Consider the following 26,588-nt stretch of genomic DNA (forward strand, 5'->3'; position numbering starts at 1 on the left):
CTAGTATTATCAGGGATTGGTTTTGGTATTTAAGCATAAATAATTCCAATAGAAGAAGCACTTGCCTAATGTTGAGATGAATCAGGGCATTCACAGGACTGCACAGCACAGTGAGCATCACAGCCACCCACCCTGAGCCCATCATCATGTGGCCAACACAGCCTTGAAGACCTGCAAAGGATCTCCCATAATAGGTCACAACAGGGATGTGGCAAGAGCTTCTGAAGGGTCTTGCAGCTCCATTCCAGCATGGGTTGGCTTTTTGGGACACAGAACAACCAGCAGTGTCAACTTTAGAGTTAAAGAGATTGCCACGGTGGATGGGGCTCTGAGCAACCTGGTCTAGTTGAAGATGTCCCTGCTCCTTGCAGGGGGATTGAATTAGATGAGCTTTGAAGGTCCCTTCCAAACCAAACTATTCCATGATTCTATAAGGTCAGGCTGGAAAAGCAGGGTGCGGTGAGCACCATCTGTGTTACAAATGCAGCGTTGCCAAGGGAGCCAGAAGTGGTCTGTCAGCCAGGAAGAATGTGACTTCAAGGCCAAAATCAGGGGTATCTGCCCAAGAAGAAGCAGGAAATCTTCCCGCAGCAGACCCTGCGGGCTTACCGCCTGTCTGGCAACGGGGACGACGCAGACACCTGTTGCCAGCAGTGCCCTGAGCCATGTGCAGGGAGCCATACACAGAGGTCACCTGGGTGACACAAGCCTGCAGGCACAAATTACGTACATTACAAGTGATATCTGCTGTCAGGGGGGGAGGTTTGTGTGAGGCTGTTGAAAATTCAACTAAACTCTGCCTGGAGAGAGGACAGCATGGGGTCTTCTTTCCTTTTTCACCCCCCGGCGTAAAAATGTGATGTTTCTAGCAAGGAAATCCCGCTCCTGCTCCCAGATTTGGCAGCGGGGTTTGCCCCAGGGATGGGAGTTGCAAATTGTGTCTGAATTTCTGGCTGCTTCACAAGCTCCAGGCCAGACTCCCTGTCAGTAAGCACCATGGGAACTGATTTATACCATCTAACTAACTGAGTTAGACAACCTAGAGTCAATGCAGCTCAGAAGATACTCAGTGGATTCGTCCTACCAGCTCCACTGTGCAGATGGAGAAACTGAGGCACAGTGATTCCACGTGCCTTTCCAGCGCACACGGTCATAACAAGATGTCAGAAAACAGATCCGATCACCTTGTCCACATCATCTGGAATGGCATCCACCTCCTCTTCCACACTACCTTCCATGGGAGTGATGAAAGAAATGACAGCCGTGCACAGAAGAGGCACTGGGTGACGGTGAGCTGGGGGTGCCTTAGCACTATGTTCTGGGTTGTCCTTCAACCTCTTCCCTTGCTTGATGGTCAACACCCAGTGTCAAGGCACTTCTTCTCTCACTCAGCCTCGAATCCTACTGACTTCAGGTATCCTATGCGCCTATCTTCTTAGCATCTCTTGCATACGGATACGAGGCCAAGATCACGACCAGTGAAGTTTGTCATGGTGTCGGGACTCATTCTGAAGGAGATGAACCCACCTGCTAGCCATGCAATGACATTCAGCCTTCCGTCCTCTGAACCTGCCTCTTCTAAGCTGTTGTGCTGTTTCAAACAGGGAGACAAAGAAGACCCAACATGCTGTTCCAAAATTTGGGATGAAAGAAGGTATTCTGAAGAAAACAGTCAGAATGCTTCAAGAAAGGCATCTGTTCTGGGTTACGCTGAAGCACTTGTCAAAATTCAGATTTGCTTCCACCAAGAGAAATTATTGTAGGATCAAGACCTCTGCAGTGCAATCTTATTCATCAATAAAGTCCTTTTTTGTCCCCCAGAAACAGTGGAAAAGAACTGAAAACTGCTTCTTGAGGTCACAGCTCCCATCCATTTTCCAGATAACTCAAGAAGTGACAGTAAAATGTATTATTGGTTTCGTTCTCTCCATTTTCTCAGCAAATGCTGACAGCATTCCTCTGACTACATCCACTGGATATTCTCTCTCCAGTTCTCTGGTCTTTCTGAGTCTCTTTCACGGACAGACACACTTTGATATACAGTTAAACTCTCCCATCCATATGTAGCTTGCACATAGCTTTGCTTTGCAATGATGTTATTAAGTCAGTTATCTTGTAACACAGAATTACTTAATAATTTGTTCTGTTTGTCCTCATTGACGGAAACAATGTATTCAACCATGTGTTATCTCAGTTCCTAAGAACTTTAAGCAATCTTGCAAGGCCTTGAGAGGCTCCAGTTGTTTACTTCATCAATGGGATGATCAGAATATATGACTCACTGCAGTGCTAAAGGGTCCTTCAGCCTAACGAAGTGAAAACTGAAGCCAAAAGTCCAAACCAGACAAATTCAGATGAGACAACTACAAGTCACAGGCAAAATCTATCAAAGTGATTGGTGAACTTTCTACCTCCAGAAGATGCAACTCTTCTGATTATATGACTGTATCTACAGTGAAAAGCCAACATCCTGCTATGCACCTTTTCAACCATCAAGATCTTGTCTATGTCGTCCGGAGAAGCAGTTATTCTTGTCTTCCTAAAAAAGACATTGAAAGCCAGGCGGATGAATCATGCCCTGGGAGTCCACATTTCCTACCGCCTATGGTAGAGGGAGCCAGGAGTGGCCACATTAGATATAACTATCTACATTATGAATGTCTAGTTAGGAGAGAACTCCACTTCTGGTCCTCAGGTCAGTTTCCAGAGGTGTCAAATGCTCTTTGGGATATGTTAGGTATCTGCACACATATCTGCTGGCAGATATGATAAAAGCTCTGTGGAGGTCCACACCTCTCTGGAATTTGGTGTCATCCAGATTTGGGTCTTCTTTAAGTCCTTTGTCAAGTCTGACACTGCAGATTCCATAGGTATCCTCAGCATCAGCTGTGTGGAGCAATCTGGAGCATCTCACATAGCAAAAGGTGCCAATGCTTAGAAAAACGAGTCCCCTGACCAAAGGAATCACTCTCCAGGGACAGACTTTTTAGCAGGGCCTGTTGCTATAGGACAAGGGGGGATGGTTTTAAACTAAAGGAGGGGAGATTCAGGCCGGACAAGAGGAAGAAATTTTTTACAATGAGGGTGGTGAGAGCCTGGCCCAGGTTGGCCAGAGAGGTGGTGGATGAACCATCCCTGGAGACATCCCAGGCCAGGCTGGACGGGGCTCTGAGCAAACTGAGCTGGTGAAGATGTCCCTGCTCATGGCAGGGGTGGCACTGGGTGAGCTTTGAAGGTCCCTTCCAACCCAAACTATTCTATGATTCTATAAGTCTACGATTCTGTGACTGGATAGACAAAATCTCCACTGACTGTAACTGAGACACTCCATGCTCGTGTGGACACCATTCTGCAGACATTGGAATGTGGCTGTCTTGGTTTGTGAGCTCAACCCTACCCTTCATATGATGCACAGAGCTCAACTGTGTTGGCAACATGCAGATATCTCACACCTCTTGAGGGCTTTGGAGGTATCTTGCCCTACTTCCAGCAGCTGCTCCAAAAGGAAGGGAGCCTCTAGGCCTGCATCATTTCCTACCAGACCTGTGTGGGTGCATCACATGCCCACAGCATCTCAAAAAAACCCCATACACCTCAATTTAGGCAACTGAAAAATGCCCTGTATGTTTTCCAGACACATTACTCAAAAAATGCATTGCTGGAAACAATGCAGAAATACGTGGGTGAATTTTTACGGCCTGTGTATACAAGTGCTCAGACTCAAAGATCAAATGGTGTTTCTGGCCATAAAGTTTCTAAGTGCTCCTTACCTATCTCACAGGATGTTTGCTTTGCTCAGGTCAGCGATGTAGGCAAGACACTTTTACCGTGCTTTATCGCAGGATCTCAAAGTGTAAATGATTTATACGAATACTGATGTTTATTTTATCAATGGGAACACTTGGTGAAGTTAAAATACAGTCAAACAAGACGCACTAGGACAGAAAACCACAAGCTGCATTTCATACAGGTCTATAAACAAGCTAAGCTGATCAGAAAAACAGTTCCAAATGTGTAAGGGGGCCACAGTGAGCTCTTGGTTACACAGCTTTGAGTCCATAACCAATGTGACTATGAGAGTCCTCTCAGATGAACAAGTTATAACCCATGTTGGCATGTGTGAAATAAGGAATTGGCAGAACTTATTAAGAAATAAAAGAAAAAGAAAATGATTAAAAAGAAAGTAGCTTTACTAGTGTTTCCACTGTTGAATCATTGGCATTCAGGGCTGTGGCCAGGATGGGGTGAGAAGGCATCTAATTTGGGTGCCCAACACGGCCAAATCCTACTAGGGAAAAATGCCAAACTTTTTCCCCTGGAAGGAGGGTGGGAAGGAGGGTCAGAGCTCAGCTGCTGCCCTTTCTCCACCCTCCCCAGGAAAGCCACCCCTCCTTCAAGCTTCCTGCTCCACCCCAGCCAGATCCCAGCACTCTGACGTCTTCAGCCTCATCCATAAAGGTTGCTCTTTAGATGCTCAACCCTTCCTTTCCCAGCAGAGAGGGAAAATCCTGGCTGTTTGGAAACCAGTGGTGATATTCTCAGAGACTGGGGGAAAGCAGAAGAGGGCTTCAGCATTTTCCCCATCTTCCTGTGTTCAAGCCCCTCCTGGTGCAGACTGGGAGCAAACTCTGGCCCCACTTTCCAGAAGTGCTTTCCCTATAAAAATAGGAGTTTCCAACAGAACGAGTTTTCCCTAATTGTTCCTGGCAGGCACTTCACCGTCAGCCTCCCCATGGGCAAACCAGCTACCGGTCCCTCCACTAAAACCACAGCAAACAAGGTTTGGAGAACAAAACTCAAGATGACAGGGAGAGCCTTAAATAAAAAGGAAGGAAGAAAAAATAAAATGCAGCAGGAGCATAACCGAGTGAACCAAAATTCTTGTCTATGCTACCAACAGCCAGATGACAGAGTGAGTGGCTGAGCAGACCACCCAGGGGCTGAAATTCAGCACCCTCCGGTGAGTTGCTGGGGCCAGGACTTGAATTTGGGGCGAATGGGAGTAGAGACGACAACCCAGTGCTGCCTGCAGTGCCTGGTCCAGCACTAGGGGGTAACAGTGAGTCAGGATGCTGGAGCCACATGGCTGGGACAGGTCTTGCTGATGGAGATGGAGGGGTTGGGAGTGGTGATCCCTGAGGGGAAGAGCAGGGAAGAGTAAATGAAGGGGCAGGTTGTGCTGCCATCACCGCCCCTGCTGTGGGGCACTTGTGGGACTGGGGTGCGTCAAGAAGAGAGCAGCCACTGTGCTGAGACAAGAGTCCCTGTGCTGGGGTGGGGGGGGACATCTTCACCCAGCTCAGGTTGCTCAGAGTCCTGTCCAGCCTGGCCTGGGATGTCTCCAGGGATGGGGCATCCACCACCTCTCTGGCCAACCTGGGGCAGTGCTTTATCACCCTAATTGTAAAAAAAATCTTCCTCTTGTCCAGCCTGAATCTCCCGTCCTTTAGTTTAAAACCATCCCCCCTTGTCCTATAGCAACAGGCCCTGCTAAAAAGTCTGTCCCTGGAGAGTGATCCCTTTGGTCAGGGGACTCGTTTTTCTAAGCATTGGCACCTTTTGCTATGTGAGATGCTCCAGATCCTCCCCACAAGTGTCCTTGTGCACTGGTGGGAGAAGAAATGAGGTGGCATCAGAAATAGGTCACTGAGCTTTGTGAGGAGCCCAGTGGAAGGTGCTTTCTGCCAGACGCAGGATGATTTCAGGCAAGGAGCCAATTTAGCGCTCTGCTTCTGCACACGGAGCAGGAGATGCATCCACAAAACTCCACGTGTTATTCTCAAAGCCCAGGTTGCTGGTATTTAGCAGCTGGATCACATGCTTTTGAACACATAATGCAACAGAAGTCCAGTGTAAGGTGTAAACCCACAGCTTGCTACTTCTTTAGTTCAGGACCTCATCTTCTGGACATGGACATGCAAAGCCCTGCCAGCTACCTGAGCTGCCCCTGATGGCAGGAACAGACCTGCTGCCTGTCTCAGTTGGCATCAAGCCTAAGACCTCATGCGTATGCAGAGTGTAGAGCAGCTCAGCTCTTCTTAAATAGCGCTTGTATTCCCAGAGGGGCTGTGCCCAGTCATGCACTGCTTGCAAACTTGTAGTGGATTCTTTTTTTTCCTTTGAAGCTCCAATATTTTTGAATCTTTAATCAAAATTGTAAAGCCTAAGAGCCGGTTCTCTAGCAATTGATGTAAGGTATCTAGTGATTAGAAAGGACCAGCAGTCAGGACTCCTGGGTCCCATTTTTAAATCTCTCACTGCCTCTTTGAGTGACCTTGAAGAAGTCAATTAATTTCTATGTCATTTTTGAGACAGTTAAAAATGAGGAGATAATTCTCTCCCAGCTCGCTGGGGGATTGCGAGACTTAATTGTTTGCAGGGCACTTTGCCGTCCTCGGATGAGAAGTAAAAGCCTGTTACCATACCAGAGCTGGAGGAAAGTTGAAGCTCAGCATGGAGAGCCATGAATACTTCAGGACCAAGACTGCAGTGCTCACATCTGTCCTTGCTGCAAGTAGGCAAAACTGCTTGACCCTACATTCCATAGAATCATAGAATCATTTTGGTTGGAAAAGACCCTCAAGATCATTGAGTACAACCGCTAACCCGACACCGGCACTAAACCACGTCCCCAAGAACCTCATCTACACATCTTTTAGACATCTCCAGGGATGGTGACTCCACCACTGCCCTGGGCAGCCTGTTCCAATGCCTGACAATGCTTTCTGGAGAAGAAATTTTTCCTAATGTCCAATCTAAACCTCCCCTGGTGCAACTTGAGGCCATTTCCTCTCATCCTATCACTTGTTACTTGGGAGAAGAGACCAACCCCTCCACGCTCCAAGCTCCTTTCAGGCAGGTCAGAGATCAGAAGGTCTCCCCTCAGCTCCTGTTCTCCAGCTGAACCCCCAAGGTCCCTCAGCCGCTCCCATCACACTTGTGCTCCAGCCCCTTCACCAGCTTTGTTGTCTCTCTCTGAACTTGCTCCAACACCTCAATATCTGTCTTGTAGTGAGGGGTACGGAGAGTAACTTTCCAGCAAAGAAAACCAGCAGTGCTCTGCAGCTGGGGGTCCAGCTCCCCCCAGGAGCTGCCCCAAAGCTGCCCTGCCCCAGGCTTTCACCAGCTCTGAAAGCTGGTGTCTCCTTGCAGTTGTGTCATGGCAACAGAGGCGATGAAAAGGAACCAGCTGCCTCCATCCTGTGCCACCCACATGCAACCATCTCTCATCCCCTCAGGCGCCCAGCTTTGGCACGTTTGCCCATCCTCACCGGTAACGTGCTGATACCTCGCCAACGGGGATTCATCACCAGCTGGGAGCCTCTCAGCATCCAGCCACAGCTATCAAGTCCCACTTGGGCTATCAGCTGCTTTGTGGAGCCTACCAAAAAAATCCTTTAGGGCTTAAGGTTTGCTGGGAAATCGAATATTTTCACATTGAGAAGGAGGTGATCCTTTTGCTGAGGTGCTTTGTTGAGGTCAGTGGAGCTGCGTCAGGCCACACCAGCCTGCCCTGGGGTGTAAATGCCTCCTCTAGGAAAAGATCTCTGAATTTATATATGCACAAGTTTATTTTTCCCTCTAAGGGAAGCTTGTCACTGCCCCGTCTGCGGAGTTGATTGCTGCGCAGGTTTCTCCGGGCAGAAGAGAGGAAGAGGAGCTGCCACCAGGGAACCCCATCCAAATTAACCTACTTACCAGGTGGCTCTCCGGATCCACGTTACAAAAGTGGCTGTTTGTTTGCTTTGGGCTATTTCTGTGCAAGGAGTAACTAGAGATAAGCAAAATTCAGAAAATTTCAGCTCCCATGGGAAATGTCAGCATTTCAGAGGTCAGCTGCTATCCTAAATCAGGCCAGTTCAGCAAAATGAAATTCTGGTTGAACTGATTTGGAACAGTTGGATTGTCCCTACTGAAAAACTGGAATCTGGGGAAAGAAAGGGGAGAGAAATGGTGGAAATTTTCTTTTACTTACAGGAAACTTCCCTTTTAGAGAAATCATATTTTTCACTTGTTCCAGTCCCAAACTGCTCCAGAACTAATGCCAGGAATTCCCTCATCTATTTATACTCAGTTTTGCTGTCTGGGTCTTATTGTACCTGGCATTTGCTGTGACATATGACCACGTCGTAAATAATACCAGGAACATTCACCTTGTGGAAATATCGTGGAGGGAAGTTTTCCAAGAGCCCTTTGTTAACCTGCTGTCACCAACCTGCAGGGACCGTCCCACGTCCCTCCAACCCTGCCAGCAAAGATCCAAAGCCCTGTGACTTTCTGAATGCTGGAGCTGCAACAGCGGGGGGATATTTTGGGGGGGCTAAATACTCGTTCTGGTGAAAAAAACCCCAGCAACACTGTGAATTTCAGTCGTTTTTGCCAAATGAATTCATTTAGAATTAAAAAACATAAGTTGCTTGAGATGGATTTCACTATGAAATGCCTCTTTGTTCAGAGATTTCCTTTCACTCTGTTTTTCTTCTTAACATGAAAAATGATTAAAAGCGAACTGCAATGTTTTCTCTGGGATTGAGTGAAACTTTTTTATTAGATCAGGAACAATATAGATGTGTGTAATTATCTTTCAGCATTACCAGCAAACCAAAACATCTCTTACTCACCTCATTGTAACCGAAAGTGTCGTGGGACACCCTGTTAAAATTGAAGCCGTTTGCAATTGGCTTGAATCCAAACAAATAACTCTTAACTGAAATGCTTGTTTTTACAAAAGGAGCCATGAAAACACTACCGTAATGAATATCTATCAGTGCTTACTTCGGGGGACAAAACTGCCAAATGGTGGTTCTGAATCTGATCTCATCAACAGTGCTGTAATTACAAGCAAAATCAGGTCCACGGATTGCTGTCTTCTTGGTATGAAGCTGATGTCAACCTGAGACAGACCAGATCTGGGATGAGGTTCATCTGATTGCATGTAAATGTCTATATTTGAGTTCCTTTTGCGGTCACAGAAATCTAGTTATGACAGTCAGCGGTGTCTGGGGAACAACTCACCTCCACCTGAAGTAGGTGTCTAGAACAGTCTAACTAAAACACACCTTGAAAATGTCTCTACACTGACTGCAAAAGACAGCTCAGAGTGAGCAGCTCTGATGGAGACACTGAGGGTGTAGGTATGTAGGAAGGAACGCAGGTGCCTAAGTACAGGCATCTCATGCCCTTTGAGATGTTCTGGTGTTCCTCACTTGTCTTCTCATTGCCATTCAAGGGCCCGGGTCTCACACAGGTCCTACCTCCTATCTACCAGCCTCGTGCAGATGTCTCTGATAACACGGGGCAACTAAAGTGGCACTTGATGCCTGATTAATTCCCCTGAAGTTGCGTGAGATGAAAAACATTCCGAGAGTCCTCAGGACGGCAGGACTTGGAAACGCACACTTTGGAAGCACTCCTGACGGGGCTGTATTTCCGAAGATGGATCACGTAACAGCAGCCTGCAGCGTGACAGTCCTGCCCAGATTTTTGGGAGGTTACCCAGCCAAGTCAGTCTCTTGTTACCTTACATAAGACACATGGCGAGAGGCGGAATAGCCGTGGAGACTGTATGGTGCTTTCTTGGAAGGTTCCTGCGCTGATTTCCAACCTTTTGTCACCTTCTGTATAATCACATCCATGATTTTTGTGCTGACAAGTCACACCTCTTGCTTTGGGGGGGCAGCACCATGCCAAACCGCCCTCCCTCTTTGCGGTGGCAGAGTTTGCTCGCATCACACTAGGAAACCGGAGATCTACACCAGTGGCATTACGCAATCACTCCAGATAAGGGGAATATAACATGTCAGCAGTGTCCCTGTCTTTATCTCTGTAGGAAAGACGTACAGGAACACGCAGATCTTTGTGGTGTCGATAGAAGAAAATATCCTTCCCCTGCAGTTTGCCTGAACATGAGTGGTGTAGAGTGGATGGCACTATCTGACCAACAGCTTCAGTGCTCTTTATCTGGTATTAGACCAGAGCTGGCATGTTATAAGGCAGGATGCAGATGCACCTCTCCTGTTGTGCAAGTAGGATGGCTCAACGAGGACATCACGATGGGCTTTGTCCATGGGGAGCACATCTGGGATTTCTGCCTTGGTGGCTTTTTTGCTCATGGGTGTTCTGGTCGGTGGTGGTTTCCCAAGTAGTAATGGAAAAAAGCACAACAATACCATTCAGATTCCCCTGTTACAAAATACTTCCTAGAGGGCGGTTTGAAAGAGAGGTGTGGCCCAGGGCAAGAAACTCACGAAAGCATGATTTGTGCAAAGGTGCAGATGTTTTAGGGACCAAATTCACATAATATCTTGGAAAGAGGGCAAATCTGTCTCCAGAGATGACTGACGGAAGTGAAAATAGACTGAACAGAAGTTTGATTTTAATACCTTGACATCCAGGGAAAACTAGACTGTAAAGTTGAGGCTCTGTAACCAGATCTGGACACCTCAGCTGTAGATGTCTATCTTTGATCTTCTTTGCTGGACCTCACTGAGGTCCATGAAGACAACCACAGTCATTTAGGGCATAACCCAATGAGGTATGTCTTGCAAATGTCTATTTTAGGATGAGGAAAATTGCTGGACTGTAAAGGGGGTCCGGGATGAGCACTCAGAAGTAAATGTCCACATTGCGGACGTCTCAAGTTACGAGAGATGAATCCTACCTGTCTGTACCTTGTAGCAGCACCTGTGAGCCCAAAACAGGGCAAGAGATGTAAAGAGAACACAAGAGTCATGTTTTCATCTTGACCAACACCTTTGTGTTCTCTGTCCTACACCTTTCAAAGCAACAGAGGAGATCTGGTAAACACCGCTGGGCTCTTTGTTGCTTTGGATCCGTATGATAAGACAGTGAAACAGGCCTGGCCAGACAGTCCCTCTAAAAATAATCAAAAGGTGGCTTAGTTTAATTAGCTAGGCCAGAAGGTGGTATAGAAATCAGCAAGTACAGAAGCGCTGATTCACACATACCCAGAAATAACAATCTTGGTATTTAGACCACTGAAATAAAAAGAGTGGGTGGGAGATGGGATGAGAAATAGTAATCTTTAAAACACGACCCATTTTAATCTTTCTTTGGAGATTATAATGAGAATTGTGAAATTACAGGATGAATGCAAGTTTCCTATTTAGCAAATTAAAGAGAGGTTTCTAGGCTTTCCAGAAGCTTCAGCCAGCTTCCAAACAGAGTGGACCAAAACTAATCATCACCCAGACTAATTGCAATCCTTGTCAGAAGAATAGATCTAAGAATACACCCTCTGAGCACCTGATTCACAGTTGATGGGAATCTTTCCACTGACTTCTCTGGGTTTTGGACATATGCGGAGCTTTTTCCCCTTAGACGCAGATGATCTTAGACCTGTGCCTATAGCTGCTAATAGAGGCAATGTTTGCCTGTCTGCATTCCAGAGCTAATGCACATTCCAGCCTGTGCAGAGGACTTTGCCTCACCTCCCATGAACAAGGTCACCTCACCTTTGATCCTCTGCATTGGTGTAAGGCTATCCGAGGAGGGCTGTGTCATGACCCAAAAGCTCGCTGCCTGCTGTGTTTCTCTCTTTAACTAGATTTTTTTGCTCCAGCGAAGCTGTTCTCGAAATGGCTGAAGCTCACATGCCTGATCTTGAAGCCTGCGAGAGCACAATTATTCAGCAGGTGTAAAGCCAGCTAATGCCAGTACGGCGCAGCTCAGGCATGCGTCAGGCAGGGTGATGTGTCAAATGATTGTTGCCGTTGCCATGGGAATAACAACAGGGGAGAAGAGCACCATAAAACGTCACGGCAAACTGTCACGTGTCAGCAGGGCATCCACCTTCACCCGCTTCACCTCAGCTGGAGAAGGGGACTGTGATTTGGGGAAACTCTGTACATTTGGGAAAAGTTTTCATATGAACTCAATGAGTCCTATTTGAGCTGCTAAACCCCAGCAGTGACTGATACTCCTGAGCTCATGAGATGTACCAGAATCTTAAGATGGTCAAAAGACACAAGACAAGCGACCAATGGAAAGACAAATTGAGGAGAGGGCTTAAGAAGTAGCACATAGAGCAGGTATGTCAACTGCTTCTTAGCTTCCTGCTGTCCCTTGTTGGAAAGGCTCTGTCCACCTGTTTTAGTCTCAGGATGGAGTTATGAGGTTTGCCTGAGCAACCTCGGCACCTCCACTCCTTCCTCAACTGAAAGTCTAAATCACAGAATGGTTGGGGTTGGAAGGGACCTCTGGAGATCATCCAGTCCAACCCACCTGCTAAAGCAGGGTCACCAGAGCAGATCGCACGTGTCCAGGTGGGTTTTGAAGGTCTCCAGAGAAGGAGACTCCACAACCTCTCTGGGCAGCCTGTTTGTCCTCGTTTTGTTAAAAAACAAGTTTCTCTTTTAGTGAATTTCCCTGCCAGCTAAAGTCTTCTTACTAACTGCAGTTTTCTTGAAAGTTAGATACATGTTTTGGTAGACATAGCAATGGAATGCAAGGTCATTGATAATGATGCATCCCGCGAGATGTGTAAGCAGGAGGTAAACTGAAAACTGACCAACTAAAGTATTCCATCCCATTCACGTGATACTTCATATAAAAGTGGGGGATCACGAGGATCTCATCACTTTTCCTTATGGCCGACATTGGGAGAGGACCTTGTGAGTTGTCCCTGCGAACTGAGGCCCAGTGACAGACTGAATCCAGCTCCGGTTGGCTGCAGAATCCAGTCCAGGATTTCGGGTGCCGGCCCCACATCTGCCAGAGCAGCTGCCGGGACTTTCTAGATTGGTTTTGTATATTTTGTATTATTTTCTCTATTTTTATTGATAGCATTAGTAAAACATTTTTAATTTTTCCAACTCTCTTTTCTCTGTCCTTCTTTCCCTCCCAATCGCCTGTCCTTAGTGGGAAGCGGGGAGAGGGAGAGGCTGAAGGGAGAAGTGGAGGGAGAGGGGGTTAACAATACATCTGCCACGGTTTTATTGTAACCCCGCAATCAAACCACGACACTGTTCCCGGGCTCTGGGACCCTCAAAGTAAAGAAGTTTCTCCCGTGTTTAGATGGAACCTCCTGTGCCTCAGTCTGTGGCCATTGCCCCTCATCCTGTCGTTGGGCACCGCTGACAAGAGTCTGGTCCCATCACACAGCTGTCTCAACACCAGCAAAGCCTGAGAGGTCTCCACATAACCTAGACCAGAAGGGGATATCTACATGAGTCAACATGCAACTCAACAGCCCTAGGCGGACCATGCTAGGGACTAATTAGTCCTGTTGGGAACTCTTGAGAAGAGCATGGACAAATACTGAGAAACTACTTAATGCCAAAAAGCCTAAAATATCTTCACCTAGTTCATGCTGTATCGTAGTATCCAACTTACAGCACAGGGCACAAAAATAGCTTCCAACGATATTATCACTTTGTTATAATGGGCTAAATTCAGCCCTGAGGGGCTGTAGAAATTAATGGAGTTTGGCCCAACATGTTGTTAATGAGGATGGTGTATTTCAAGCCCATAAGGTACCACACTTCTGCCGCTACAGATTGGCTGGGAATAATTCACCTCTTCAGAGACACTGTATTCACTTCCAGCCCTGGCTATGTTTGCTCTAAATAGAGGCAGCAAAAATAGACATCAAAACCAAAACCATTTCTTTCAAACTCCAAATGCCTCTGGCTCTGATTTTGATCTCGCATGCAATAGAATCTCAAGTGGTGGAGAGGTTTATTTCTCATTTGTGCCAGCAAAAATGGAATGGGCCCACTATGTTTAACACTGCTTTAGAATGCAGAACATCTAAGACAGTATCTACACACTCAGAAAATGTTCACCCTGATTTTGCACCTTTTGATTTCTGTAGCCACCTAGTTTTTAACTTCCCTGCCCATACAGCTAATTCCACCTCCCCAGAAGCCCCTTCTCAGGAACTTCAGAATCAAACTCATGCAGCATCAGATTTCGAGTTCTGTACGATCCTGTCCTCATCTCTGGAAAGCACGTAAGCCCATGTTCACCTATTCAGACCAATACGTAACTGTTTACCTGTAAGAAGACGTACATAAGGATGCGTTCTTGGAGTCTGCACTGTTGCTCCCTCCTTTTGCATCTTAGTCTTAGCCCGCAGTTTGAACTTGGCCTTCATGTCTTTGCTACTCTTTGTTTTGAAATGGGGCACAGCCACAGGGGCTAAAATATACCCTCAGTTTTTGCATTCAAATTCTCCATCATGCTCTCCATTTTCCACAAACACTGAAAACCTCAGAAAAAAGCAGACTGCTCCAGAAAGTACCAAACTGCAATTCAAGTGGTGTCAGATCTTCCAAACAGTCTTGTCATTTTTAACGTAGATGATTAGTGTAAAAGATCCCTCACATTCCCTCTTCCTTTTAAAGCGTATCCCAGGTCTTCTTACCTGAAGGGGTAACTGAAGAAGGATCTCCCCTGAATGTCTAATACAGCCTTACAAGTTTCAGCTACACCTCTTCTAGTGGACTATATTGTACCAGGGAGCATTTTATGGTCCAGAGGCCAACAACACACAGTCTGGCTGTGTCATAGAATCATAGAATCATTTTGGTTGGAAGAGACCCTCAAGATCACTGAATCCAACCATAACCTAACTCTGGCACTAAACCATGTCCCTAAGAACCTCATCTACACACCTTTTAAACACCTCCAGGGCTGGTGACTCCACCACTGCCCTGGGCAGCCTGTTCCAATGCCTGACAACCCTTTCCGGGAAGAATTTTTTCCTAATATCCAATCTAAACCTTCCCTGGCGCAACTTGAGGCCATTTCCTCTTGTCCTATCACTTGTTCCTTGGGAGAAGACACCAACACCCTCCATGGTCCAACCTCCTTTCAAGTAGTTGTAGACAGTGACTATCCATGTAGACAGCAACTGTCCATACTGTCAAAGTCCTTCAGTCTCCAGAAAATGGTGACCCCATCCAAAACTGCCTACAGGGAAAGGTCCCTTGTCTATGCGAACTTCCAAACAGTGACTGGAGACTGTTGGGGACAGAGGTAGGTGGCCTGGGCCAAAAATTCACAGATCTTTCTAATAACTGGAAAAACAATGGAAGGCAAATTCCAGGGTGCCAGTACCATTCGTTTCACTACTGTAGATGTAGCCCTTAAAACCTTCTCGTCATCACAAAAAAAAAAAAAAAAAAGATGACTGGATCATTTTTTTCTGGACTACTTGCTTTTAGCTTACGGGTTGTTCTCCTTTTCCCAGAAAGAAAAATGTTCACTGCTGATAAAAACTGTGCTGAAGCAGAGCACATCCACGTACTTCCTTTGGGATAAGCTTATGGTTTAATTCCTGTGACTCACAACCTTAGCTCCCCAAACTTGTTGACTTTCAGTGAGATAGCCAAAGGTGGGACTTGGGACTGCAAGTATGGACTCGTGTAGGCTACGGCTATGTAGATTAGGACTTTCCAAGGAGGTTAAAAAATTAAGTGTCCAGCTCAATTCAAACCCAAAGGCTCTACCTGGTCTTCACTCATACAGAAGGACCTTCCAACAGCACCACTCTATGTTCCAGCGGAGACAAAGTTGGGGATAGCTAAGGTATTATGTTTGCCCTTCACCATCTCCAAGCATACTTCATTAATTACTTGGATCACAATGAAATAAAGAGCTGATCTGAGATTCTCATCTACTTAGTAATTTGTTAACTTCTGATAAAACTGAGCTTTGTCTTCTTATCTCTCTTTGCCAAACAAAGGTGCCAGGGCCAGCAAGTGAACCTCATCTTTCACACAACTCACCTGATTCAATCAGTCACGTATTGTAGTTGATCATTACATTTTCTAGATAACCACTTGCCCTCTATTCTATGATATAAAAAACGTTTGGTGCACTAACCAGCATTTAAAGGGAAGGAGGAGAAAAAGACAAAGCTCCACTGATATCATACCTTTCTTATCAGGTTCATTGGTGTAAACCGGCAGTATAGCAATGTGCTTGGTCCATGATCAGCAGGAACAACTGTTCTCTCTAGAACGAAAACATATTATTTATCCTCAATATACAACCATTGTACCTCATTCTCCATGGACCATTGTAATACAAAAGCTTCCCAATGAACAAACTTCACCATCTTATTTTTTATCATTATGATTTTTGAATCCTCAAAATACGAGCCTAGTCTTCCTTCAGGGAGATGTGACCTCACTTAATTATACAATTCAGGTTAAAGGCCTGGCCCTTACTCATAGATGTTCTACATTTCTTGGGAACTACCACTCAGATACAACCACTATCAGCTTTGCTTTTCTGGTGAATGTATCTGCTCATAAATTTCAGGCCACTTATTTGTAAGATATTGGGCTGTCTTGGGTACAGGCTGGCACCTCTAGCCTGCAGTCTTTAAAGTCACAATTATTAATTATCACCAAATCCAAGGGAAAATGGAAACTTTGAAAACTTTGGAAATCAACTTTAGAAACTTTACCATTCTGAAAATCTCAACTTTGGATTGATGCCGTCATAGTAGAAATGGATCCACATTCATTTGGTAGTAGTGATAAAATTTTGCTCTTATTTATAACAGCGTAATTCTGGAGGTATATTTCTTTAGTCTCTAAAACTATTTCCTTTGGCTAAGAGTAGACTTACACCTATGTAACAGATTATGACCTTTCTCCCACCTACTCCAAAGCTTTGGCACCATGTGTATTTGTAGCATTATGTACACAGTAAGCAACCACCCTGTAAAATAGGAAGGCAACTCCAAGGAGTGAGTCGTTGCCAACAGCAAAGAACTGGTTAGTTAAAAGGGTGGTTAATGTTCTCAAATACTGAGTGGTTAACAACACGTCAAGTGCTGTTGAGAGAATGCTCATATTTACTCTGAGGTCAATTATTCACTCATGAATTTCTTAGTTTGATTTCCTTGCAGTCTATTTCCTCTATTACATATTCATAATCATCTTCTCATGAGCTCTCCTCCTACAGCTACTAATTATTCTCTATGTTCACCACATAGCCTTTTGTGCTATATAGATGGTGAATAATAATTTCCATAGAGCTGAGACATTTTTTTTTAATTAAAGCAATGTCCTTTAGAAATAAATGCAACAACCATCAATTAAATTTAACAAATAAGGAAAAGTCATTAAACGAGAATACCAGTCAAGATGCTGAGCTGAAATTCAAATGACATCAATCATACTTGTTCCAAAAGGTTGATTTAATCAATACAAATTCCACAGGGTTTCAGTAAGGAAACCATTCACACACGTTATTTGTTATTTTTCTGGAAGACGCAGTTACCAGCTCTGTACCTGGGGCAATCAAGCAGCGTCTCAGCTACTCTGGAAAAAGGTGTGCAAAAGCTGTGCTCCACACACTGTGCTTCTGAGAAATCACCAGAGAAGACATCTCAGATTTTGTATGGCATCTTCACTCTTCCACATGAACAAGATCAGGTACAATGAACCGAAGGATTTGAAATACATTACTGAAAATAAGGGCTCACATTCCTTGGGGACTCAAAACTTACTTCTATAGGAGACAGTCAGGTGTTTTTCCTTTTTCAATGAGGATCTTCAAAAGAAAAAAAAGCACAAGCCTTTTAAGGTCTGCAAGGGAGTTTTTCTGCATCAACAATTCCCTATTCCATTTAATCAAAGTATCTGAGAGGGAAGGACTTGGTCACCAAGCAACTAGAACCAGATTAAGAAAAGTAGGCTGGTGGGTCTTACAAAAGTCAGTACTTTGGATCTTGGCTTCAAGGGAATGGGGTAAGAAACGAGCAGCTCTGAAACTGGGTATCATCAAATATTTGTTTCATACAGCTATGTGTTTCACGTCTGGGGGATTGAAATAATTAATCTCAATCCTGAGAAAAAAAATATATTTAAATTATCATACAAACCACAAGATGTTTTTTACTACTGTCCAGTATGTACAGTTTCTGCAACAAATGTTGAATATTTTGATCCTATTCACTCTTCTCACACTAAGAAAAAGAAAAAAAAAAAGGGGGTGATCAGATGATCAGGGCAATGCTGGCTATCCAAAACAGGCATTTGGCTGGGATTCAATAAACTTTCAATTTTCTTGAATTAAGATGCAACAGTTTCAGACACGGAAATGGGGTGCGTTTTATCATAGAAAGACAGAAGAGGAGAAGCTAATGTTCTGCTCTCCCACTGCAGTTTTCCCAGTGTACTTCATCTGGGTAAGTTTGTGCACACTCCCAAGTTCTCGATGGTTTGGAGTTTCATTGTGGAAAACACAACAGAGCGGTGGATGCCACCAAGACAGAAAATATGGCATGCTTTAATATGGATTCATCATAAGTCTCGTGAGATTTGAGTCTCTTCTTTGACATTCAGCCACCCCATGTATTCTTTGCTTGCTCTGAATCATTCTCTCCCATCCCAGTCCTGTTTTTCCTTGGGTAACTAGATGGAAAACTCTGCACAGACTGAGCAGTTACACATGGTCATTCATACTGCAGTTACACACAGCAACAACAAAAAAAGTGTACGATAAAGAGCATCTTGCCAATTGTGTTTTAAATATCTATTTGGCCCTGAGCAAGAAAGAAATAGTGACTTCTGTGGTAGAGCAGTCTCTTGGTCCAGAAGTTGGATTGTGTCCTAGAGCCGTCTCATAGACCTGCTTTCCAGAATTGCGGCCAGACGCACACAACTCCCATTAAAGTATTTGATTGCTCTGTGAGCTTAATTCTTCAATACCCCAGGATCTCTAGATTACAACACAACATACTATATCATAATATATAGCAAATAATATTGAAGTCAGTTGGCACCGGCTAAGTAAATACCAAACAAAAGATGGATATTAGAGTCCAGAAAGAGGCACAAGGGAGTTTAACCTGTCTATGATATTTCTGCGAGGGCTGCAAGCAGAAAATCCCATCCCATTATCTCCAGTGAAGGAAGAAGGGTGGTGAAGAGAGAAGGGTGAATTATTAAAGGATAGGCCAAGTATGACTGAGAGCTTATTAAAAAGGTAGGAGGATGGGTAAGCGGAGAAACAGCTTGCTAGGCTGGTTCTATTAAAACCTAAGGCCAGATCCTCTGTGTAAATCAGCATAGCTCCATTGACTCGGCTTGACTGGTCGACTTCTCTGGCTTTATGGCAGTTGACCAGCTGACATTTCAGCCCATTAACTTGAAGCATTGCATGTTTTCCCATGAGCCTGATCTTTTGTTTGTTCTGCCCCCCACTCTTTTCTTCTTTCTTTTTTTTTTTTTTCCCTGCCAGAACTGACAAAATTCTTCAGCTGAAACATCTGAGGAATGACATCTCATCAAAGATGGACGTTTCCATGGAAATATCTGTTTCAGATGAATTTTTTTGAGTCTTCACAGATAAAATATAAATAACTGCTTGGACAAGTTTCCAATAAATTAAAATAGAAACTTTGCTGGAGAAGCTGAAATGTTGTTTGGGTTGCATTTTTCCTCTCTTTTCTCTAATAAAGAACATACAAAGCCTGAAGAAGTGACCAAAATGAAAATTTGCTGAGAACTTCCTAGAGGAGACAAAACCATATACCAGGTTATTCCCCAACAGATGCCAACATTTATAGCCCTGAAGGCAGAAAGAAATGATGAAGAGCCGGTGGCAGTGAATGCAAGGCAGAGGAGGGAGAAATAAGCACTCCTGGCTTCTCTCTAGATGAAGGACTTTTCTTTTTTCTCCCTCTTTTCCCTGCTCCTCCCTTCCCACTCATTGCAGCTACTGCCTCAGACCATAATCTGCTGGAAAAAAAACCCAGAGCAAGCTGTGCCTCCCCTGCACCAGCCGTTGCTGATAGAGATCCTCTGACATGAATCTAAAGGGTTTTTTCCTCCTCATTTTGAGCATTCATTCACCCCTACAAATGGACCGACATTTAATCCGATGGGGAAATATATTCCAGGCGTGAAACTGCTGTGGCTGTTTCCCAAAATGTGATCCCAAGGAAGAAGAACTGGTTATGGAAGATTATGCAGTGAAAATGATTTTACAAATGAATATGTAAAATAAAATGCAGAGTTCTGTTCAAACACATGGAAGAGTGTGACTGCAATGGAAGGTGGTAACTACATCGCTGAGAGTCTCCGTGGGGAATCTCAGCCCAAGAATACTAGAGGGAGTAGGAATGCACCCAGGATCCTGGATATATCCTACCACCCCACATCTGTCAGGAGTCCTGTGCCCCAAAATAGTGCTGGAGAACCGCTGCTGGAGGTCGTGCCCAATATGTGTGATGACAGCCAAGGTTGTGCTTTACAATGCAAAGATAGTATTGAAGATGAAAGATTCAGCTGAGTATTTCCAGGGCTTTACCTTGCCATCACTACCCAGAAAGCTCCCTGTAAATGAAATGTTCCAGCTTAATCAATCCCTGCTTCTGGAAATGCAGTACCAGCTTCCTTGGCACAATTCAGAACAGTGAAAAAAAGTAAGAAGCCTCCTACGACTGGGAAAGAGAGCTAGAACTACCAGCTGCTGTGAACGTTTGTGGAGGAATACTTGGGGACTAGGTCGCAAATACACCAATATATTCCACTTTCCAGGAGCCTGAAGTATGTTTGGCAATATACAGGAGAGAACTGCTGGTGGCGTGAAACCTCAGCTGGGAGGTTGACTAGAACCGTGCATAATCCTACACATGGATGAATATGGTCATGCCATTTTATTGCTGTGCATAAGGTTCCATAAAGGATGTGTCGCTTGACTTACTTTTTCCACATAAAGGATAAAATATATGTTTAAATCACTGCTTAGCTTTAGGCAGCGCTCAGCTGCTGACCAGTGTGGATATCCCATCTGACGGAGCGAAGGAAAAGACATGCAGATTTGTCATCGCTGCCAAAGTGGTTTTGTACAGCAAGTACTAATGCAGAACGAGACAAGAACTACTTATTTTGGTGGAGGAAAACTCCAGATTTACCCGAGCTAGTTAGGTGAGGTCAGCTAGATTTAAACAAAAGTAGTTTGCTAAACCACAAATGCAATTAAAACCAAAGAGATTGCACTGGGGATAGGTGTTATTCAGTGTGTGTGAGGGCATGCCAGAATCTGGGTATGAATAGTTTTGATTAACAAACCTGAATCCGAATTGTTGGACAACTGTTCATTTCGTTAAGCCATTATTCACGGCCTGTGACGGGTCATAAGTAATGTTCTGCATCCTGATGAGAGGATTGAAGCTTACATGGGGATGATGAATGCCTGACAGCCGATAATGAATAGTGTGCTTCCCTCACAATTCACAAATGCTCTGGGGTTTCGGAATTGTAAACTACCAGGCCAACTCGCTGCACAAGTACATTGAAATAACATTCCCCAAAGCAGCGGGATTTCAGCTCTTTCTCTAGGGGGTAGAGTTTAATTTCCCTAAATCAAAGCAGTACAGGTCAGAGCAGGTGTCCGAGAGCTGTTCGTTGGTTTTGTCTCAGGCCCAGGCCCTCTGCAAATACAACCCAAACCCTCAGCCACAAATTCTGGCTTAGGGAGGGAAGCGAGGCATTCCCTGCGAGGTCAAACCCCAATTTTTCCAAAAAGCACTATTCCTCCATGATCCAGACACTTCCACTTGTAGTTGAAGCAAAAAATAACCTACACGATCACATAAATAGCAACCAATGGAAGCCAAGTAATCCATTCATCAATATACTGGCCAACAGACTGTCTTAATTATTTAACTATTCTGGTAAAAGCTAATGCATAAAGAACTTAAATGGTGCACAGAACTTGCGCAGGGCTTTGAGCCAAAGGGAAATTTCACACAAAACACCAGGCAGTTCAAAGTCTTCTCTGCATGCAAATGGAGCAGAGTTTGCTGCTGCTACCCTGAGCTGTAGGATGAGTAGCCAGGGGCAAAGCATTGCAAATGATGCTTGGACCAACACACAGCGATGCCGTTTTCCAGTTTTGTCACAGTCTCTAAACACCAGTTTGGCTTGTGCCCAGTCGTATATATCTCCCCAACTGAACATAATGCAAGTATGCATGGAAAATGTTTCACTTACTGACCCAAAGGCAAGTGAAATGTAGAACAGCTGTCAAGCGAATCTTGGACAAAATCACCTGAGAACATCGAGGGAGACCCTATTGTGGCCTTTCAGTGCTTAAAAGGGGCAGATAAGAAAGATGGGGACAGACTTTTTAGCAGGCCCTGTTGCAACAGGACAAGGGGTGATGGTTTTAAACTAAAGGAGGGGAGATTCAGGCCAGACATGAAGAAGAAATTTGATACTGAGGGTGGTAAAACCCTGGCCCAGGTTGCCCAGAGAGGTGGTGGATGCCCCATCCCTGGAGACATCCCAGGCCAGGCTGGACGGGGCTCTGAGCAACCTGAGCTGGTGCAGATGTCCCTGCTCATGGCAGGGGGGGCACTGGGTGAGCTTTGGAGGTCCCTTCCAACCCAAACTAGTCTATGATCCTATCAAGATGCACACACCACAGCTGAACATTTATTTGACAGACAATCACGTGCAGAACACTTTACCCACGACAGACAAGAAATAAATGGTTTGTCTTGAGATATTTGTATTTCATGGGTTGATCTTTCAACCAAGCTGAAGAACCAATTAATTGAATTAACATGGCATATCAGTCTCCGGAGCACTCAACACTTCACGACTGTGTGAAGTCTGTTTCTGTGGCAGGTCTGCCTACACATCTTCAGCTAATAGCGCTACAGTCTATTTGCTTCCATTTACAGCTGCGTCTTTGCTCACTGGAAATGACAGCAACGGCACTCAGTCAGCTGGTGGCTTGGGACGGGCTTCGAGTTGGGAATGGCTTATGTGAGAATCTTAGTTCAGCGGTATCCTGCTGGGATGGCGACTCCAAAAATAAGCAGAAGATTTTCTGCTGCCCCACTGCCACAGCACCAGTTACAGTTTCACTCGGTGCTTCTGTTTCTGATGGGTGGGTGATGGGACCAGGAATTACGGACTATGATCTTCCAGGGCTGGTACATGACTTATCACACTAATATTCCTTCCTGCATTTTTGGGAATTGATTTTCAAGAACTTAAAGGATAGCTTCAATCTAAGACTGGAGAGGTACATTGGGTAGTCCCAACCCTGCCAGAAATTGCACATGTAATTTCAGTTAATTACTCTTTCTATGCTTCGGTTTCCCACATGAAATTATATTTTTTTTTACACTTAAACTGCAAATCTTTAGGCCGTGGGTCACTTCCTACCACTTTTTGTACAGAATCCAGCACAATGAGACTAATTTTGACAAGATTATTCAGTTATCTTGATCTCACCATCAAATATTTTTATTAACCTCGATTTCGTCCTAGTTGTCTACGTAAGTTCATCTATCCTTCTGTTCTTCGCAGATATTTAGCAGGGAACTTGTTTCATGGTCCTTTCACTGGGACACAACTTCTACAGTGAAAGGTGTAGGATATTACTCCAAACTACTTGGAGATGGCCAGTGTCTCCTGCTTTGGGAGTCAGTGGGAACCAGTCAAGCAGCAGCACTTCATAGCTTTGCATATTCAGGAAAGCAATGTGGAGCTCCTGGTGTCTACTGGATTCCTTTTCATTATGTGCACAGCAGAAGGAACAGCTGGGGAAGAGAACAATACTATTCCCAAGCACAGATTAGCTCTGCTTTTCCAATATCTAAAGCACCTTTCCCCAAAAAATGCCACAGGGATCCTTCGCAGCTCTCCAGCAAGCAGCTGGTCACCTCACATTTTAAATGCCCTGCTAGGAAATTCTCCAGGGCAAAGCCACCAGGATTGAAATGCTGAGAGTTATTAGGAGCTTTTCCTCAAGGACTGCCTATTTCCTACCCTTTCTGTGGTTCATTTTCCTTCCTGCTGCCTTCCCACCTCCTCCATCCACCCTTCCCCCTCATGGCTCGCGTACAGAACTCACACGCGCCTAAGGCTCCTTTTCATTACATCTGCAGATACTCTCTCCTCTTTTTCTCACTCAAGCCTACCCACTTGGACTCCGATTTCTCTACTTCCAACCACGCGGACCACCCCGCCAGATGAGAGAAGCTCTTTCGCATTCTTGACGTTCTCATGTTCCACCAGCAGCCGTGTGAACAAAATTTCACCCAGGCAAATGGTCAGAGCGGCAAGTAAGCAAAGCTTCAAAGACTTCAAAGGGAATTTGTGGTTTTCATGCTAGCATTTTTGTGGTAGTCATCCACTGCTAGTTAGGTCTAGTATCAGCCTTAACCAATCAAGCCACTTCACTTTCAAAAGCCAGCCCATAATTAAAAAAGAAGGCCAATGGACTCTCAATGATGATGCAACGATGTGTTCTCAGGTGCTCTCCTAGGCATGAGGCCAAAAGCTAAGTTACCATTTATGCAATTTGAAATGAATGGCATAAAATTAGGCACTGACTGGAATTTCTCATTGCAATTCTTAATCGTTTTGACTTTATTTTTCCAACAGTCAGCAGGTTTTTCTTCTGAGAAGTCCTTTAAAAAAAATTAGATGGCTCCTTACCGTGACTATCAGTTTACTGAGATGCCAGGACACTGCACTTGAAGACCTTTCGTGTTCCTCACTCCTCCTCTTCTGTTTCTCAACTAGGCCAAATTCTATTGCCTTTATTCACACTATAGCTTTATTTCACAGCTCACACTGTTGATTTCAGTATTGACTCCTAGAATAAATTACCACTCCAGCGTGCCAAGATGACCCAAAGTCCTTGCTGAGGGCTGTTTCAAGCCTTTCTCAGGCTTTTCTTATCCCGTTTCATCATCCGCAAGGCCAGGACTTTCTCACAGCTCATCAGCTGGTTCCCCCAGAGAGGGTAGACAAATACCTTCCCATGTTTACTGTGCTTCATGGGAAAGCACAACTGCTTCACTAACGCCGCATGCATCTACCATCACTCTCATTAATTTAGCAATCCCACCATGTATCTATCATTAAAAAAGGTATTTGCTGTCCTGTTTCAAAGAGGCAAGTTTTATATGCAACAACGGTTGTGTTGGTCAATGCTTCAGTGAGCCAGGCACCACATTAATATTTCCCACATTTGGAGGATAAAATACACACTTTTAACAATGGGTACCAGCAATTGCAATGATCATTTAGAACATTTAGAAGCATTTAAAAGTATGAACCTCTAAGACTTATCAAAACATCGTGTACCTATCCCATTTCTCTCCAGTGAAAGTCCAGCCAACTCAGCAGATCACTTTTACGTGCTGACACCCACCTGAGCTGGTGCACAAGGTGGAGCTTAGTTATGGAGCCTCTTCCTGGAAATCTGTTGAGACGTTTCTCAGTACAAATCCCCGACCAAAACCAATTGCTTACCAATTGTGTCTCAGGAAGAACATCAAGGGTACAAAGTCAAATCCCCAAAAGATAGAATGCCAGAGTTAAGGTGATCATGACCTAGTCTGGAAAGGACAAGCTGCTACACTTGATGCTACGTAGCCTCAGGGGAATGTGCAGTAACTGGTTACCCCAGTGCCCTATAAAACCTGCTCCCGGGCTTTCCACAGTTGCTATTAATAGGGGTTATAAACAGCCACGGAACCATAACACGAGATTAGCTGTTATTATATCTGTTTCACAGATAAACTATTTGACAACCAGTAAAACTGAAATGGAAATCAAGCCTCTGCAACCGCATCAGTCGGAAGACTACAGCAGGATCCTGGGGAAAAGAGCGATCGCAATGGGTACCAGATAAAAAAACAAGTTTTATCCTATTCCACTGCTGTGCTCAAGTGAAACAGAAAAGTCCTGCTATTGTTGTCATGTCTCTGCTGCGGTTCTTTGATGACACAGGATTCTCACCTCTCATCTCTGACCAACAGTAAAAAGTTATAGCGTGGATACAGTCTAAGGCTGCAAACAGACGAGCAATTATGCTACTTGAAGTTGCTGGTGCCTCCTAAATGTTTGTTTCTGGCCCCGTGCTACTGCTTCTGCAGTTTGAAAAATTCAGAGTAAGCCCTACGTGGTTTAGGCCAAATTATGTAGGCTAAAGAATTTAAATAGTTGCCTTGAGGGGGAACTTTCTTGCAAATGTCTGTTCTGGTGGCAGCTCACCTCCAGCTCCAAGATGTTGATGAGCACCTTGGAGCTGTAGGAGACTGTTTAAACTTGACCATACGAAGCAGAAGATGCAACTAGTACACCCAGCGAAAGGGAGACTTCACTAGTCTTTGAAAAGGCTGCAACATGATTTGGTTGCTTGCTAAAAAAAAAAAAAAAAAAAGCAGGCTGTCTTGCAAAGGTGCATCATTTGCAATTAGAGAGGACCAGATATGTCACTTGTAGGTCACCAGGTGATGAGCTCTACAGAGCCTTCCAACTCTGGGTCATCAGTTGAATTCAACCCAGTACCAAAATTACGGCCAGGCATTTTAATTATATGTTCGCGTCGCATTGGGTTGAGCGCTTTTCAGGCATCGTTTCTCATGTGGGTGTCTGGCATCTGGCACAATCAGGCTTCATCTTAGTTGGGTTCCTTAATGAAAGTTTCTGGATTAGGAGTCTGTAGGAATTTGGAGCTGAACATAAATTGTCCCTGTTAGTAAAAATCCCATTCACCTTCGGCACTAATTTAAACCAAGGCTAAGGACCCACATTTTCTACTATTGTATGCACAGTGAAAAGTCAAGG

The 26,588-nt window shown here is 44.7% G+C and overlaps 1 long non-coding RNA gene across 1 annotated transcript in view; it reads right to left on the bottom strand.

Moving 5' to 3' along the window:
- LOC135984834 (uncharacterized) overlaps positions 1–25,339 on the bottom strand; it is a 70,066-nt gene extending 44,727 nt beyond the window's left edge. The window contains exons 1-2 of the long non-coding RNA XR_010605717.1: positions 25,269–25,339; positions 15,902–15,981 (exon numbers count right to left, since the gene is read on the bottom strand). This is a non-coding gene — a long non-coding RNA (uncharacterized LOC135984834). The remainder of the gene's footprint in view (positions 1–15,901; positions 15,982–25,268) is intronic.
- Positions 25,340–26,588: the final 1,249 nt, after the last annotated feature.

This window comes from Caloenas nicobarica, chromosome 2, assembly GCF_036013445.1.
Source record: "Caloenas nicobarica isolate bCalNic1 chromosome 2, bCalNic1.hap1, whole genome shotgun sequence".
In the NCBI taxonomy this organism is placed as follows: domain Eukaryota; kingdom Metazoa; phylum Chordata; class Aves; order Columbiformes; family Columbidae; genus Caloenas; species Caloenas nicobarica.